The following is an 18,127-nucleotide window of genomic DNA, read 5'->3' as shown; positions in this document are numbered from 1 at the left end:
CCCAGCACCTGTTGATATCTGGCAGAAAGTTCATAATGCTAAAGCAATTTAAACTTTCAAGTTATTATATAAACTCAACACCTAAAGTGATTTTTCAATATTTGTAAACAACGAATAAGAAACTCATTCAATGTCAAAATGCTGAAAATGGTAATTCACAAAATTCAATTGAGTTTACAATATGAAGACATCTTCAAGAACAAATCCAATGGGAAAATTTTTCAAATTTTGTTGAACATAACCAAGTAAGAGTTCTTAAGCTTTTCCATCAACGCTGAAAGTCCACTTGAGCTGAAGGGTTGATTTTATTTGTACAATGTTTCAAGATTGGGAGTGGGAAATCCCTCAATTTACGCGCGCATAAATTCAGATGAAGAACCAAACTTTGGCATTATAGAAGTGAAATGGCTGATAGAGGAGGAAGAGCTGTGTAATCATTCGCTATAATTGTATCATCCTTTCGTTAGGGCAAAGGACTCATGTTGGCGTATTGAGTAACAGCCAAAAGACACGGTGGCTAATTAAATAGAATGAGATAAAGTCAAGCCAATAGAAAATATTGTTCAAAACCCTGGAAGTACGATGATTTTTCATGAAAACTTTGACGTGCCTAAATGACTCAATGTGTATCTAATTTCGTATACTTTTCAACCCTGTAAACAGCCATAAAGTCCTGGATAAAGAACACCCCTTAGGGCTGGCTATGCTAATTATACCGAGAAATGGACAATTTCATTGTCTAACTTTCGTCAAGGAAAAAACCTTGCAGGAGGATTGCCTTTTTTTGTGTAAGGCAAGAAGTTCAGAAAAATTATTTGCTCTTCGACCACTTGAGAATGATGGATTATGATTGCGGGAATTATTTAACTTTTTCCAACAACAAAAAAATCACGTTTTTCTTTTGTGTATTTTGCTTCACTTTTCTCTCTCCTTAAATTTCAATTTAAATATTAGAATATGAATATTCATGAAGTGATTTATATCTCTATTGGTACATTATTATTAATATTTGCGTGTCTAGCTCTAGAAGAGCTCTCCAATTGGCCAATTACAACACTTTCCAGCAATTGCATAATCGCATAACATACAACGATCTAAGGTACTTTTTTTTCCTGGGGGTCTAAAACAACACTAAGATAGCGATGGTCACTCCAATTGAACGGGAGAATACTCGAATTTGATTAAGAAATAGATTTTTGAAAACTAATTTTTTCGTGTAGGGGAAGTGCTTATAATTTTGGACAGTCTGCTTATAAGCATCGAAGTTCCAAGTTTGAAGTGCGATATTTCCTATACTAATTGACATTTCTTGTTACTCTCTTTTCAGAAGGGTTGTCTAAAAAATTTAGCAAGCTATTTATCGTCTTATTTTTATTAAAATTAGTTTTAATACGTTTAAAAATGAATTGATAAGTAGAGGTGACCTTGGCTCTTATTTTGGACAACTTGTTTATTAATTTGTCCAACTTGGCTGTAAATTTGGACAGCTAATCCGCCTCAATAGGATGCCCATTGTTCTTCATTTGATGAACCAATCTTACCAAGTCCTCTTCCTGTTCATGTAAGGCAAACGTAGAATGTCACAAGAAGCCCGGAAACTTTCCATATCATTCATTAAAGTGAGTTGACTTCGGTGCTCCAAGTACGTGCGGATTCGCTCATTCCCTGACCTTTCTGGGAGCCTTTCAAGGCATTTCTCGCTACATCTCTTTCGTAGAGATGATGCTCCTTTGTTTCTCCAGGCATTTGTCCAACCTTGTCATCACAAAAGCTAAAACTTCACGAAATTTCGTGAGAAAAACACCTGTCCAAAATAAGAATCATCACCTCACTGGTGAATGTCTTAAAACATTTCCCATTTTTCACACGAAAAATATAATTCAAAAGGCAAATCTCACTTCAGGTCAAATGTACAAATCATCAGTAACGTGAATCAACACAATATTCAATGAATATTCAATAATATCACTCAAAAACAGCGAACAAACTTTGTTAGTACTTCACCAAAACTGAAAGAAAACCAACAAAGACTGAAGTAAGCCACGAAGTTCTGTCATATTTCTCGTAAGCAATTGCTCACACTGAATTTTCAACAAAGCAATTTCAACTCAAATCATATTCAAATTTTAACGTATTTAGTGTTAAAATCTTCCAAAAAGAAAAAAATATTTAGATAGAATTCATTATTCATCAAATATTGGAATAAAAATCCATCATTTTAATCAATTTATTTTTAGTGTCCAATGTTATCCTCAAAGTGTCCAAAATAAGAAACTGGATAAAATTATGAGCATTTCCCCTATCCATTAGTTAGTTAGAAAATATCGCGTTTAAGTTTTTTATCGAGCCCTTCTCCAATTCAACAGATAATTAAAATAAAGGGACAGATAATCCTAACCGGCTTATGTAGGTGAGATTCTTAACGTGAGCTAACTCGGAGTGCATGCAAATTCGATTTGGAGCTGAAGTTGGGAGACGCCATTCAGTTATCTTGAATCAAATTCGTGAAATTATACAAATTTTGTATTTAAACCAAAATATCAAGGATTTGGATGAACTGACAGAAAAGTGTTATATGGGTGAAATGTAGACCAGAATGTTCTCTATAATTTTGCCATAGAACTTGAACTCATCGATTACTCAGAAGCCAAGATAAGCGAGGTTTTTTGTTTCTTAACTCGTTTTTTCATCCAGAGTGCCCCAAGTAGTCATTTGTTGAACTTCAACTAAATCAAAGAATTGTTGTATTTTGCGGGACTTTCCATTTAAACCCCTATTTTAAGTGTCTTGGTGGAGTAGAGGCAGTCAAATTGGCATCTGAGTGATTTCAAAGCGTTATTATTGGAAAAATCAATTTTTTCACACTTAAACGGTAAAATCGGAGTGATAGCGTAGTCTGAGTGGAAAATGATGTATGGACGAAATGTAGAGACAAATGTGCTCTACAATTATGTTGAAGTAATCATCAAAATCGGTTCAGCGACAGTCGAGATAATTGAGGTTATGTGATATTGAAATTAGTTTCTTGACTGTGGCGCCCCTGGTGTTGGTCCCACAAAGTTCAAATATTCTAGAAAGTTGTAGCATTTGGTGAGATCTTTCGTTTAAGCCCTCATTCATCAAAATCGGTCACATAGAACCGGAGATATGATTTTTTGAATTTCGTGAACTTTGACCCCTCATATCTCCGGTTCTATTAAAACCACAGCGCGCATACGCACCATTTTGGAAACGTCCTAGACTGGACTACAACATACTAAAATTTCATTAACTTGCACAATGCCGTTTTTGAAAAAAGTGACTTTGAATTTCGATGAATTTTGACGCTATCACAGCGCCACCTGTGGTGACTTTTTGAACTTCCATCTGAAAGTGCTCATCGAGACGAAACCAAAAAGGTAAAATTTAGGTCGCTATGTTAATTAGAACCGGAGATAGAGGCCGGTCAATGTTCGAACTTTGACCCCTTATAGCTCGGGTCAGGGGTTATGGATCGACTTAAGGTTTTTTTTGTTTGATAGGTATAATCAACGGCTACAACATACCAAATTTTCAGCCCGATGCACAATGGAATTTTTGAGTTATTTAACTTTTAAGATTTAAAAATTTTCTTTTTAAAAAAAGCGCCCCTAGCGGTGGTTTTATGAACTTGCGATGTTAGAAGGGAAAGTGGCATTTCACGAGAGCTTTCCAAAAAGCCCTCACTTTTTAAATTCTGACAATTAGAACCGGAGTTATGGCCATTTTAAGAAATTTTTTTTGGACCCTTATAGCTCGGGTCAGGGGGGTCGGGGGACCTTAAGTTTGGTATTGATGGAAAGCTCAAAGGCCCAGCTATAACATACTAAAATTTGAGCCCGATCGATGCCATAGGGGCGGAGCTATTGAGAAAGCAAAAAAAGGGTGGTCTTCAAAATGGCGGAAGGAGGGGTGGGGGGTCAATGCACCAAGTTGCAATTTTCACCCGATATATAACCTTTGCCGAAAACCGCAAGTCGATATCTTTTTTAGTTTAAGAGCTATTAAGCTCCAAAGAGCGGCCGGCCGGCCGGCCGGCCGGGAACGTAACTTAGCCACATATATATTCGGAATCAGGAAGTGCTGAAACACATTTTGGCCAAATTTGAGGTCGATCGGACGACATGAAATTTTGTTAGGATTATAGTAGGTGAGATTGTTAAGAATCTCACCTAATATGCTAAAGGGCGAATATAAATGTGCGTACCGCAGTCTTATCGCATGTAAGTAAAAGAAATTTATTCTTTTGTTTAAATTGGTTTAAATCTTTATAACCTGTGAAAAGTTTTACTAAAATAACCTGAAAAATGTTTGAACTAACAAAGTTACAATAAACTGATTTTTTAAACCTATTTTTAATTTTCAATATGAGTCTTGATGTAAGACTGACTATTAACTTGTTCCAGCGATGCTCTCATCTTTTCATCTTGCCCTAAAGCCCAAAATAGACACATGGATCGACTTAGAGATTAGCCCGAAAAATGAGGATTGATGTGGATACACTGACGACTCACGGATCAGCCCAAAATTTGGAGGATCAGGCTGATCTTCTAAATTCATGAAGTCTAGTGAAATTACGGAGATTAGGCGACATCAACGCCAGTGCTGAAAATAAAAGTGAGTAATGGTACGCAATGTAGCAAAATCTTAAACTATATTAAGATTGGAGTAATGGGAAGGTCAGAGTGCTCCTTTCCGTACGAAAAATCCATTGATACTTAAGAAGTCTTTCAGTAATAAAAGTGTGGAGATTTAATAGAAATTTATGCTGTAAGCGCTAATCCTGATCTTAAATCCTCAGTGTATGACAGTTTGGGCTGATCCTTTACTGCCAAATTTTTAGAGCTGAGTATTCTCCAGCTGCAGCCTGTGTCTATTTTCGGCATAATAGTCTTCCTAATAGTACTTAGCGTTTTTCTCTGTAAAATTACTCTTTAGGAAGTTGAAAATCTTAAATTTGGCAAAAACTCCGTCCTCAGAACGCAATTTTTAGATTATGGAGTAAAGGTTCAATTGATAAACATGTATACATACCCTGTACACCGCATACCCATATTTCTCGGGTTTTATTGATAAATTTTACCATCTTCACGCTAAAGGGCAGAAAATTTTCAAAACACCCTCGCATCTTTTTCTGTATATGTATTAAATAAATACTGTTTACTAAAAAATATCAACTCTCTTAAGAATATCAAAAAAAAAGTTATCACTAGTCCTTTAAAAAGATAAAAAAAAATATTCCACTTGATTTAATATTAAATTAAATTAAGCTGAATTAAATTACTTATCAAATTAACCATAGTATCATATCGATCATATATCATTTATAATCATTTATCATCAGACGCTTCTGATGATTTATTAGCATATCTGTATATTTATTGACACATCACAAGATTAGTTTTTACTTTGCTGAAAAGGAGAGGCAAAGCGTCCCAGGATTCGTGAAGTACTCGAACTCGTGACTAATACGCTATACTTCAACGGTTCTCAACCTATCTGAATCGATTCATAAATCCCTCAAAAGATCCCAAAAAATTGCTTGAGTATTAATATTGATTTACAGACAAAAATTATTTATCGATTTATAACCGGTACGTTACCGGCTCACAACCGATTTATAAATCACTCAAAACATTGGACCTTAAGAGTAATGTAATTCTATATCGGATAAAAATTAGTTATCGATTATGAACTGGTTCATTACTGATCGGAATCGGTTCGGGCTTGTCAGGTCAGGTATTCCAAGACCTTTCTAATGAGCTCGAAAATGGTACCATTCGGTTGAAAAATACCGCTCTTTAGAGCCTTTTAACCTTTGACCTTGAAAAACTATTAATAAGGAATGACTACGGTATTTTCAAATAAGGACGACATATCCACCTGGGTAATCCTAAAACATATCCAAAAATGAAAAAATGCACGACGCGTTTTCAAGAAATCCCAAGAAAAACATATGATTTTATTGGGAAAGATGACGTGCTAATAAGGGTCGATTTATTATGGTCAGGCTCTCCAAAGGTTTCAAGTCACTATCTCTAACTGCTTGGGCTCTAGGCGTAGTAATGACCGGATGGACATGAACACACGGACAAACAACATTACGTCATTTCTCAGAAGTCGTCTGCAATGCGAAGATATGTAGAGAAAAGTGGTCTCCAGGGGGTGGAAGGTGGAAATTTGGGGGGGAGGCGGTGAAAAAATTGAGGGATTACATATACTGCTCTCTCTCTGTAGAGTTCGAGCAGTAAAAAAAGTAAACGAAAAAAGTAAAAGAGACCAAAACTGCATGAATATTAGGGTAGACTGGGGCAAAAAGTAACAAAACGGATATTTTATTTTTTTTTACAAGCTTCTCGAGGGCCCCAGAAATTTCCAACTAGTGCAGTTTTATAGGAAATTTACTGCTCTACAACTTTGTGAAAGTCATTTTCCTCTATTTTGTAAGGAAATACATTTATCGAGCTGTTATCTAAAAGGTAATTTTGTGACTATTCTCAAAAATGCTGAGGCAAATAGTACCAGGTATGGGATATTATCACATTTGATTTACTTTATTACGGGCTTTCGTAAATTTAAAAAAATATAGCTAAGATGACATATTTTCATAGAAAATTTATTCCTCTACACCTTTTTAAAACACAGTTTTCTCTACCTGAACGAGAAAAGTGCTTTTCAAGGTATTTTAGAAAGAAACATACAAAGAACTGCTAATCGTTTGACCAATGCAAACAAAAAGCGGCGAGACATGGAAATGACGTTTCTTCTTGCCGTGAGACATAAGAAATTGTTTCGGTCTTTGTTACTTTTTGCTCCATACCTTTTGTTACTTTTTACCCCAAGTGGTCATTTTTAATAAAAGGATTTCTGGAGAAAAGAATCTTTGTAAAATTCTAAAATAGATAGTGTTTTCGTATTCAAAGAATCCAAATAATTCAGGAAATATTTACCAGTGCATCAATTTTGGAAAATAAGTAGGTAATAATTGATATCTCTTGTAAGGAAAATATTTTAGAAACAGGCCTAAAAATTTCAACATTTTTTATTTTCTAAATTCCTTGTTATAATTCTAAGAAACTTACGACATTGAAGAAGGTCCTATGAAGGCTATCTATAAAAAAAAATTTGAGCCGCTATATTTTTTTCTTGAAACATATTGAATTTTTAATTTTTCGAATTGTGACTTTTTGCCCCAGTCTCCCCTACTCATTTGCAGGTTTTTTTATAGTAGAATTGCAGATTTCCGACAGAAAAGAGTACAAACGTCTACAACCCTTGCACAATTCTGCATCTACCTCCCTCCATATTCTTTTTATAATAAATGTCCGGTTTAACAATATCATAATATTCTTCGAAAGATTAAATTTGTTGTAGGGTAAGATGGGGTAATTTGGAATCATGTCTAACTTGGAACTTTGGGATTTCCTAACAGTTTTAGATGCAAAAAGAAACAACAATGAAAAAGTAGTCTCGAAAGTAAAGCCCTGTAATGCAAATTTTCTTCGTGGTTTTGTTTTCGTATTTGACTATCAGAAACAGTGAGAAAATCTCAAAATTCCAAAATAGACATGATTCTGAACGGAGGCAGTCAAAATCCCAAAAAGACCAAAATCCAGAAAGCCTAAATCCCGAATGTTCAAAATCTTGAACGGGATGAAATTATATGGAGGATAATGTGTAGAATAATTTCCCAAGCCACAAAAAAATTCCCTTTGCCTCCAGCAAGCGCGGGTGCAATCGTGGGTGTAGCTATGACACTTTTAAGAAATCGTAATTTTGGCTTTCGGGATTTTGGCCCTTTCGGGATTTTTGGGTCCTGAATACATCATCTTACCCTACCTCGTTCAAAAATACTATTTTCACAGATTTTCTTTCAATTACAAGTAAAAGTTTATGATTGTAGAGGGAGGTTGGGCTATTTTTAGCAATGGGGCTAATCGATTTTTTGCATATCTCTAAAGGAACTTGGCTTTAAGGTAATATAATTTAGATAGACAAAGCAATTGTAAATCGAAATTAAATAATGGTGTTACCGCCACCAGGTCAGTCGGGTGGCGATGTTTTTTGACGTCTTCTCTTTGTGTGCGTGTGTGGCACCGGGCGGGACTATCGACTGCCAAAGGGGTATAAAAGAGGGGAAAAAGAGAGTGGCTTCCTCTTTTCCCGTCAGTGACTTCATGATAAATTTAGTGCGATCAGTGTTATAAAAAATAAAATCTTTGCTTTTCATAAATTAAAAAATAGTTTGCATGAAAAAACGGGTGTCTTATTGTGTTGAGAAAACTGTGAATCACAAAAAAGGTGCATCTTAAGGGCAATTTTCTTCGTCTTTGTTCCTGAGAATCACGTTGCCGCTTCATCATAACCTCACTCTGCCTTCCGGAGGTCTCCAGAGATTGTGGTTTCGCGATCGCTTCTAGCCGGATTTACGGCTCTGAAGTTCCCTTTTTAACACCTGAATACATTTACAGGTACATATCATATTTTAAGAGGTTTTCTGAGGCCTGGATAGTTTAAAGTGGACATCGGGCTTAACCATCTGCCTTTTACAGGTACATATCATATTTTAAGAGGTTTTCTGAGGCCTGGATAGTTTAAAGTGGACATCGGGCTTAACCATCTGCCTTTTACAGGTAATTTGCATCCTCCTTTGTGTCCTCATTGACAAATGGTATGGTTCAGTTTATTTAGAAATATATGAAGAAATCGTACATCAATGTAGCCCCATCTCCCCCTACTTCATTATATATTTAGTAATAAACATTATTACTTTTAATTATTATATAGCCAAATAGTAAAAAAAAATTAATACTTAAATTTCTACTACTGAACAGTTGCCAAAATGCTCCTACGACACTAGGTGATTCAATCTACAAAATATTCTTTATTAGAACAGAAAAAAGAGTTATGAAAAATCTGCAACCCTATAATGTCCTGAAGAACCGAAACTCCTAACCCTTACTAATCTGAAACATTCCTAATAATAGCCTACATCTTCAGGCCAACCAATATGGATTCCCAAGAGAGAATGTTGTAGAATCTAAAAAAAAAAAGCCGCGATTCTGTGTAAAGATTTCTTCTCTTTTCGTAAACCGATATGGAAAAAGGAAGTTTCTAATAAATTTTCTTTGTCGGTTTTCTGTCAGTGCTCATCATATACCCTTCACACAAGGGTGGCATGAAAACACAGCATTTTGAATCTTTTCTTCTGGAGACGAATGGGTGGCTGATAAAGCTCCCCATCGATAGATAACACACATACTCAGGCCTCAAGGGGGGCTCTTTTTCGATGCTAAGGGTGTTTAACTATGTGACTCGATAAAATAGCAAATAAATGTTATTGAGTTATTTTAGACAGAATCGCAATAGATATCAAGGAGAGGATTTGCATTGAGTACCCTTGGGAAGAACAAGAAAAAAAGGGGAATATACTTGTTGTCTATAATAGGTAGGGAGAATTTTTTTCTGAACATTCCAGGGAAATATTTCAAGTGGTAGGAAAAGCCATTTTAAATCTCTCGTTCTCGATGGGTGTGTACTGTGTAATAAGAAGACAAGACAGCATTCTATTCCCTCATCATGTTTTCCACGAAAATGTGATTCATTTGAATGTTACTTTTGAATTTCAAAAATACTCTCTATAGTACGGGAAAATACTTGAGGTTCACACTGAAAAGAATTTTAGAAATCTTTCCACCCTCCTATCTTTTATAGCAAAAATGAAAACAGTTGATTTAGAAGTGATAGAAGCATTCTTAGGTAATGAACTTGAAGAATTTAACAGTCAATTTATTGTAGTACTGTAAAAAACAAGCAGGTAAAAATTAAATGTGGTAAGCAAAAATCTAATTTGATAAGTACTCAATTTAAAATTTCAAAAGATAAAAGATTTTCACGTAAGTTTTCGTAATGGGGAAATAGAGAAGTTTTCATTTTATCTATAACTATTTTAGATTATAGGGCACTCAATGGGTCAAGTGGTAGAGCACTCGCTCTATGATGCAAGTATCCCGGGTTCGAATCCCCTTTAGGTTACCAGGAATTTTTCTGGCGTTAAAGGTGTTCAGATTGCATCCAGTGAGCTCCACTGCACTTGATTCCACGTGGCATGTTACTGACAACCTCATCCCGTACAAGAAAAAATAATAATGCATGTCTAGAAATGCCCTTGCGGGAAGGCCTAGTTCCTTCATGAAATGTTGTGCCAGCAATATTATTATTATTATTATCATTATTTTAGATTATAAAAATTGACCGGTACTTGTAAAATATTATACCAAAGTGAACCGAATTTCACTTTTTACTACTTATTTGTTCTTTGCTACTTATAATTACATTACATTTCAAAAATCCTAGTTTTGTATAATGCTCAAACTAGAGATAAACCTAGCCGTCAATTAACCTTTCTCATGGTTTTTGGGTATAAATCAGTTTATTACCAATTAAACCGATTCATAAATTATCAGAAAACTACTCCAAAACCGTAAACCTATTTAAGCAGTGTGAAATTTCGAATATTTTGTCCATTACATTCAATTAACCCTTATCCACTCCGACTGAGCAATAGTTTGTAGAAGACTACAATATTTGACAATGAAAGATCCAATGATTGAATCGATTTTTTGATATATAGACAAATATGCCGATAGATAGTCTTTAAATCATATCCAAAAAAATCAGAAATTGTTAGTGGTGTTTTCGAATTCAATTACATAAAAAAAAAACATGCTTCACCATTTAGTATTATGACTTGTAAAGGACAGTCACGAAACTTCAGTAAAAATAAAAGGTGAAAATTTATTCGCGGCTGGTTTGAACCTAAGAAGAAGAGATGGCAAAGCGTCCCAGCTTTGCGGAATGCTCCAACTCACGAGATAGAGCTCACCGTTAATTAGCTTTTTGCATAATCTTTTGGAATCACTGATTTACTAGAGATCAAATTGATTCATAAATCACAAAAGCATTTAAAAATCAAAAAATTGGTACTTAACCGACTCATTACCGATGAAGACCGATGGAATCGGCTTCGAAATTTCAATATCTTTCCAAATAATTCAAATTTAACCAAATCGGTTGAAAAATGAGCCTTCCAAAGTGGTTGACCTTTGACCTTCAATAATTCAAAATGGCGAATTTTCCAGTCATAGGTATGTTTGGGGAAATATTCACCTGGACTAGCTCTAAAACATATCCGAAAATAATTGAAAAAGCTTCGGCCAATTTTGAGAAAAACCGAAAAAAATAGTTTTAGAGAATATTAAATATTGGGGATGTAAAATTATTAAAAAATCGGTACTTAACCGGTTCATTACCGATGAAGACTACTGCAGCCGGGTTCGAAATTTCAATACTTTTCCAAAAGGTCCAAATTTAATCAAATCGGTTGAAAATGAGCCTTCCAAAGTGGTTGACCTTTGACTTTCTATAATTCAAAATGGCGAATTTTCCGGTCATAGGTATGAATGGGCCAATTTTGAGAAAAACCAAAAAACATGGTTTTTGAGGGGATAGAGGGGGATGGGTAGGGGGAAAAACGTCCATAGATTTTGTTTTTGTTATTGGGGGTTATCGAAGACTGGAAGTCGATATCTCTTACCATTTAAGCTCCAGAATAGTGACAAGTTGAAAAAAAAGACGATTATATAACTGCTCTCTCTTTGAGTTCGAGCAGTAAAATAAATTGGATTCATTCACATCGGAAGAATTTAAATATACTAGATAACTTAATTTAAGCATAGAAACGTAAAAGTTTAATACCGGAAACTTTTGATATTGCATAGTATTAAATTGCTAATTTTCAAATATTTCAGCTCAATTGAATGTTAAAAGTTTTTGGTGTATGCACATTAGTTGCATTTATATACATCAATTTGATTCAAATGAATCCAAACTAACCACACGTGAACATAAAGTCAGAGAAAACAGAAGGAAAAGCCACATGAAAAAGTGACCCATTAAAAATATAATACTTTTAGAGTCAGGGATAGTATTGTAAATATAGATTTGTTGTTCTCTTTCAATGAACACTCTCAGTTCGCCAGATATCGATTACATATGTTCCATTTCTATTCTTTTGCCCTAACAGGCAAAACAACTAACCCTCCATCATCCCTGATGGTTGGCAGAAGTATAATGGAAACACTCAAGAGACCACACCATGATGGAAATTTTATGATGAGTGATTTACAAAGCGAATTAAACTTTTATGCACAACCGAGCTTCAAGTCAAGTTGAATGCTTTAAGATCATTTAAAGACGAATTGTCTGTCGTGTGAATAATAATGACAATTTTTTTTTTTTTTTGAGAGGGAAAATTTGTGGGATATGTGGGACAATTTATTGAGTCAATTTCCCTCAAATGACCACAATTTCTCTCAGCATCTCATCTAGAGCATTGAGTCTCACATCATTGAATCGTCAACACTGCAAGAAGTTGCTGAATTCTTGAAATATTTTCGTATATGGTCTTTAAGAAGAGTAAGTTATGAGAAAAAGACCAGTAGAAAGTATTAGCAAAGATATAGAGTAAAATATAATATATTTTTATTATTATTAACTCGGATACTTCAACAATTTCCTCAATTGCTATGATGAGTAAAAAAATACTTGTTTCACTCCATGTTTATAAAATAGTGGTTGGTAAATAATACTATTTGAAAATGGTACGTCATTAAAAATTAATGAGGAGTAGTTGTGCAGAATTACACAAATCTGTTGAATTTTTAATTTAAAACATTTGAATCCTCTATTAATAATAGGAAAAATGTACAAGATTTTTTTTGTATAACATATAGCTTTACATTATTTTATCTATTGTACACACCATACATTGCAAAAATTCTTATCAAATGTAGTATTGCTAATTTTAGTTATTGCTCGAACTCCACAGAGATGGATAGAAAGAAGTGTTATATACTCTGAAAAAAAAAATGTTTTGTCAAATTAACAAGACAAGTTTGCAAAAGGGATGTTCTTCCATACAGAATATGGAAAAATTTTGTCAAATCGGCGGCCAACTGGATCTTGTTAAAAGTTTGTGAAAAGTGTGTTTTTCCATATAAAATGCAAGAAAAGTTTTGTCAAATTCGTAAATAACGTCCTTTTGACAAAATTTCAACAAAATCCATTTGTTCGTTTAACAAAACATTTTTTTCAGAGTAGATATACTCGTAAGTCCTTTAAATTTGCACCTTTCACTTCTGAAAGATTCATTTTATTGGACATACATGTCTCTGTCGTTCAGACAATTTTTGGAAAAATACGAAACGATGTTTCTATGTCAGTCCGTCTGGCTGCAGGTGTTGAACAAGTGGTTACAGAAAGCAACTGGCAATCTTCTAGGGATTACCCCATAAGTCTACCATGGTAACATAACAATACCTACATATTTGTGGTCCTTTCCTAGACTAATCCGCCATTCTTTTATTGTTCAAAAAAATATTTTTTTTTTACAAACTGTGTAGTTTTTTTTCAGACTTCGCAATTATATACTTCAAGTTACGTCTATAGAGCCTTGACCGATTGTATTACAGCTGTTGCAGCAGTAGTTACTGTTCGAACTCCACGGAGAGAGCAGTGTATAATCCCTCGATTTTGTCACCCCCCCCCCCCCAAATTTCCACCCTCTACTCCCCGGAGACCACTTTTCGTAAAAACTCTTTTTCAGACGATTTCTGAGAAATAGCGCCATGCTCTCTGTCCGTCTGTCCGTCTGTCGCCAGCTCTACAGGCCAAATGGTAAGAGATAGCGACTTGGAACCTTCGGGGGACCCCTCCCATAAGTCAACCTAAGGATCGTTAACATGCCCCTCATTTTCCCCTCACCACTCCACTGTCCCTCCAAAACCATGTGTTTTTTTTTAAATTGATGGAAAACTCGTCGTGCGAGTTTTTCATAACCAATAACTAATTTTTATTCGAAATTCAATTATATTAGTCCTAATACTAAGTTATTTAAGGTAATGTTTTTTTTGTGATTTCTTAATCCGTTCAAATCAGTCGTGAACCGATAAGTAATTTTTGTCTGAAAAACAATTTTATTACTTTTAAAATTATTTTGTGGGATATATCGAGTGTTTTACAAATAGGTTTAAATCGGTTGAGAACCTGTAAACGATAAATGATGCGAAAGTACTTCTGAAGCATAGCATCTGAGTCATGAATTCGAGCACTTCGCAAAGCCTAGTACGCTTTGCTGCTCCTTTTGTCTTTAATTGTAAAACGTCCTGAGAGGAATGAATCAATAAGAAATAATAATCTCTAACAAAAAAAAAATTACTTCTCACTTCATCCCTGTGGTGGCTGACATACTTCCTGTTCCAATTTCGAAAAAAACGGTCATATTTTGGTAATCTAAATTTTCAAGTTCTTTGGCGTCAAGCTGTTGTTCGTCTATCCATTTGTATATTAGCACCTCTAAAAATCAAATGGTTAGAGATAGAGAGTAGGGATGTAGAGGATGTACGGAGGAACATCCACGCATCATAAGTCGACCTTCCACATCATTAATATGTCCCTCATTTTCCTCCAGCCCTCCTCTTCACCACCGCAATCATATTTATTGGGATTACTTAAAAACTCATCGTACGATTTTCTTCCTTTTTGATATGTTTTAGAGGTTGCCTAGGAGGACATATCGTCCACATATGAAAATTAAGTATATTACCTAATAACCGCTATCGGTCCCGATCAAAATCTCGAAAACCAAAATCCGGAATTCAAAGTCAAAATCCGGAATTCTTAAAAGTGTCATAATACACCCACGATTACACCTGCGCTTGCTGGAGGTAAAGAAATTTTCTGTGTCTTGGAAAATTATTCTTAATAGACATTATCTTCAGGATTCTGAACATTCGGGATTTCAGCTTTCGGGATTTTGACTTTCGGGAATTTGGCTTTCAGGATATTAGCCCCTTCGGGATTTTGATGTTCGGGTTTTTGGCTTTCTGGTTTTTGGCTACCCCCAAACCGCTGTAACGTTCGTAATAATAACGGATTTTCAATGTCAAGGGTAAAAATGCTATAGAGAACGTATTTCTCAACCGAATAGGATCATATATGAGATCGCTTTAAATGTCTAAAAATTTTTTATAATTATGATACGGTTCAATCAATTATAACCCGGTAATAAAATGGTTATGTACCGGACATAAACCGATAAGTAATTATTGTCCGAAAATCAATATAAGTATTCCTCACGAATGGAGTCAAATCAGTTGTTAACCGAAAATTGGTAAATTATCCGAAAGCACTTTTAAGATATATCATCCAAGTCACGAGTTCGAACATTTCGCCAAGCATGGGACACTTTGCTTTCCCATTTTTTTTTATTTTCAACGTTATACCAGACCTTCCTAATTGTAGTTGTCTAACTGATTCTGAGATGCAGAAACTATAAATGCAATCAAGGAGATTGCTTGAAAACTTTCCAGAGAGTTTGAAATTTTCATCCAGAGTCTTCTAATAAATTTAATCACTTTGGGTATTGCCTGTGCTCTGTTGATAATTGGCAGCCAATTATGCGATTTGCATTATTAAATTGTTATACAACTCAACTCATTGAAATCAATTGCACCGGTGAAACCGATGCAAAATCGCTTGAATGTTGGTTAATTGAATTCAAATTGTATAGTTGCACGTGATATATAACATGTGAGAACAGTTTGGAAAACCTATTTAGGGTGCTAGATAAAAATCCATTTAGTTTCTTAGCTATTACTTATAAAAGTTACACAATAAAAGAGTAATAACTGGTAATAACGGTGGGCAGTAAAAGTATACTTAATGAACAATTCTCATCTATTTTCATCCCCTATCTCCTTCAGAACCTCTGTCTTAAGATACGACGATGAGAACATAAATTCTAATCACAAAACAATTTTAATTATAAGTTTTCATATTTTGTGAGATATGGTGAGATATTATTAATCATAAAGAAAAATTCCACAGTCTCAGAAGAATGAAAGGTTTTTGGGTAATTTTTCTTCCAAGAGATCCACTTCAGTCACTGAACTTTAGGGTTTGTTACATTGGGATTGAAAAGGTCACAATCCATTGTGAACTTTTAGCCTATTTTGTAATTAAGAAGATTTAGGGATGATTTTTTGGGGAAAGGAGCCAAAAGGTTTTTGTGTTGCACGACTTACACTGCAATTTAATTAGCTACTTGGGGATTTAATGGTGTAAATTACCTTGGCTTAATCACTTTTCCACCTGGACACTCTTTAGCACAAATTGTGAGTAATTTATTCTCTTTTCATTCGACACAAATCACAAGAATCACTCTTTGACTGAGTGAAGGAGGAAATCACCACGTTTAGTTGCAGCCAAACGTGGTTGGAATGTATGTATTTTAACAAGCATAAATTGCAAAAGTTTTTCCACTCACAAACGAAGAATCACCCACGTTGTTAGATCATGTTTCAAATAGAAGTGTGCTAGTACAACAAGAACCCAACTCAAGAGAATAAACGTTAAGGAGCTACGAGACTTCCGGATGCTTGGTGAATGTTGTAACGGAAATTCAGAGCTTGTGGTGTAAATTTAAAAAGTTTTTTTTTCTCCAAAAAGTACTTGTCGACTTTGAAGAAGAATCGGAAAGACACACGAGATCCTACCGCTTCAGCATCCGACGACAGTCTAAAGATGCTGCTGTATGATGTTGTCGGTGGAAGGCAAAGAAAGTAGCCGCCTCATTCTGCACAGAACTCTACTAAATGATTTAGCAGTACAGCGAGCGCCTCCAACTCAGAAACAGATTTATCCCCATCACACACAGAGTCAGCATCCACACGCAATACTCACTGGTTTCCTCACCTTTCCCACCCACATCCTGCCAGTGTCTTGCGCATGTCCCACTCACGGAAAAGACTCTCGCCAGCAGAGTACTTCTTTCTCAAACCTTATCGAGTGTTATTTGTTTTATTTACCAAAAGTCACCTCCAACAGACTTCAGACCACCAAAAAACATCCTTCTCCCTACCCACACCAGCCCATATCAGGTCAGCAGACGTTCAGTCTCTTTACGAGAAAGATGGGAACAAAATATGTGCTCGACTGCTTATCTACCTCTTGCACTAACTTCAAATTCCATCTGGTCCGTATAATGTGGTAAACTTACCAATGAAACTTTTCTATAATCTCATCTGGAGCTCACATCTACTGTAAAATAATTCATTGCAACTTTCTTGGCCGAAAACAGTCGTAAAAGTGCATTGGAAATTTCAAAGTAATTTATTCTTGATGCTACAAATAGTACAAAGTCTCCCAAAATCGTTATTAAAAGATCAAAGAAATATTTTAGCGATTTTATCAATAAAAGATCTATAAAGAAAATTGTTGAGTAAATCTTATTGAAACTTCTTATTGGGAAGTTCTGAACCAATATTTTTCTAAAATGTTCTTTCTTGATATTCCATGTTAAATTAGATTGTGTTTCACGTACTCTTCCCAACCATTAAAGAATATTTTGTGCAATTTTTTGAACACTTATCATAAATTAGTAAATTTGTCATTAAATTTTATGCTTTAATTAAATGTTTAATCTATATTTTTGATTACTTTTAAAATAGTTTATTCAAATTTTAAATTCGATCAGAATTAGAATAATTTTTTAAGTTCGAGATTTAAAATATGAATAACATAAGTACTCTTGCAAAAGTGCGTGGTTTCATGTTTCAGGAGATATTCTGATATCTTTGAAAATTATTAAGTGATATGTCCAGATAAGCTTGATGGCCGCTGATATTCTTTATAGACAACATCGGAGTGCTTGCAACTTGGAATGTTTGAAAATTCAATTGTGTGTTGTATTTTAGAGGTAAAGGCTCGCGTCGAACAAATTGTTTTTGGCGGTCGAAATGAATAAAATTGAAAATTGGCTCGATTCGATCTTTTATGGCGCTGGCACACCTTTTCATTTGAGTGATTTTCAAACGATTGCAATTTTACCTCTTCCACTTTCAAAGTGAAATAAGATATGTGTATCTCTTTCTGTAAAATGAAATTTAAAATTGAAATTGGAATTTGAATTTGAATTTCAATTTCAATTTTCAAAATTCAATGACGCTGGCACACCTATTCAATTTTTTTTATGTCATTTATTAAAATC

At 34.8% G+C, this 18,127-nt stretch overlaps 1 protein-coding gene across 1 annotated transcript in view; it reads right to left on the bottom strand.

Annotated features, from left to right (window-relative positions):
- The window catches only part of LOC129805329 (potassium voltage-gated channel protein Shaw-like), a 63,958-nt gene extending 47,202 nt beyond the window's left edge, over positions 1–16,756 (bottom strand). The window contains exon 1 of the mRNA XM_055853172.1: positions 16,209–16,756. The gene's annotated coding sequence lies outside the window, so the exon portion shown is untranslated. The remainder of the gene's footprint in view (positions 1–16,208) is intronic.
- Positions 16,757–18,127: the final 1,371 nt, after the last annotated feature.

This window comes from Phlebotomus papatasi, chromosome 3, assembly GCF_024763615.1.
Source record: "Phlebotomus papatasi isolate M1 chromosome 3, Ppap_2.1, whole genome shotgun sequence".
In the NCBI taxonomy this organism is placed as follows: Eukaryota; Metazoa; Arthropoda; class Insecta; order Diptera; family Psychodidae; genus Phlebotomus; species Phlebotomus papatasi.
The sequence above is the reverse complement of the archived record's forward strand: the minus strand, read 5'-3'. Positions and strand labels throughout refer to the sequence as shown.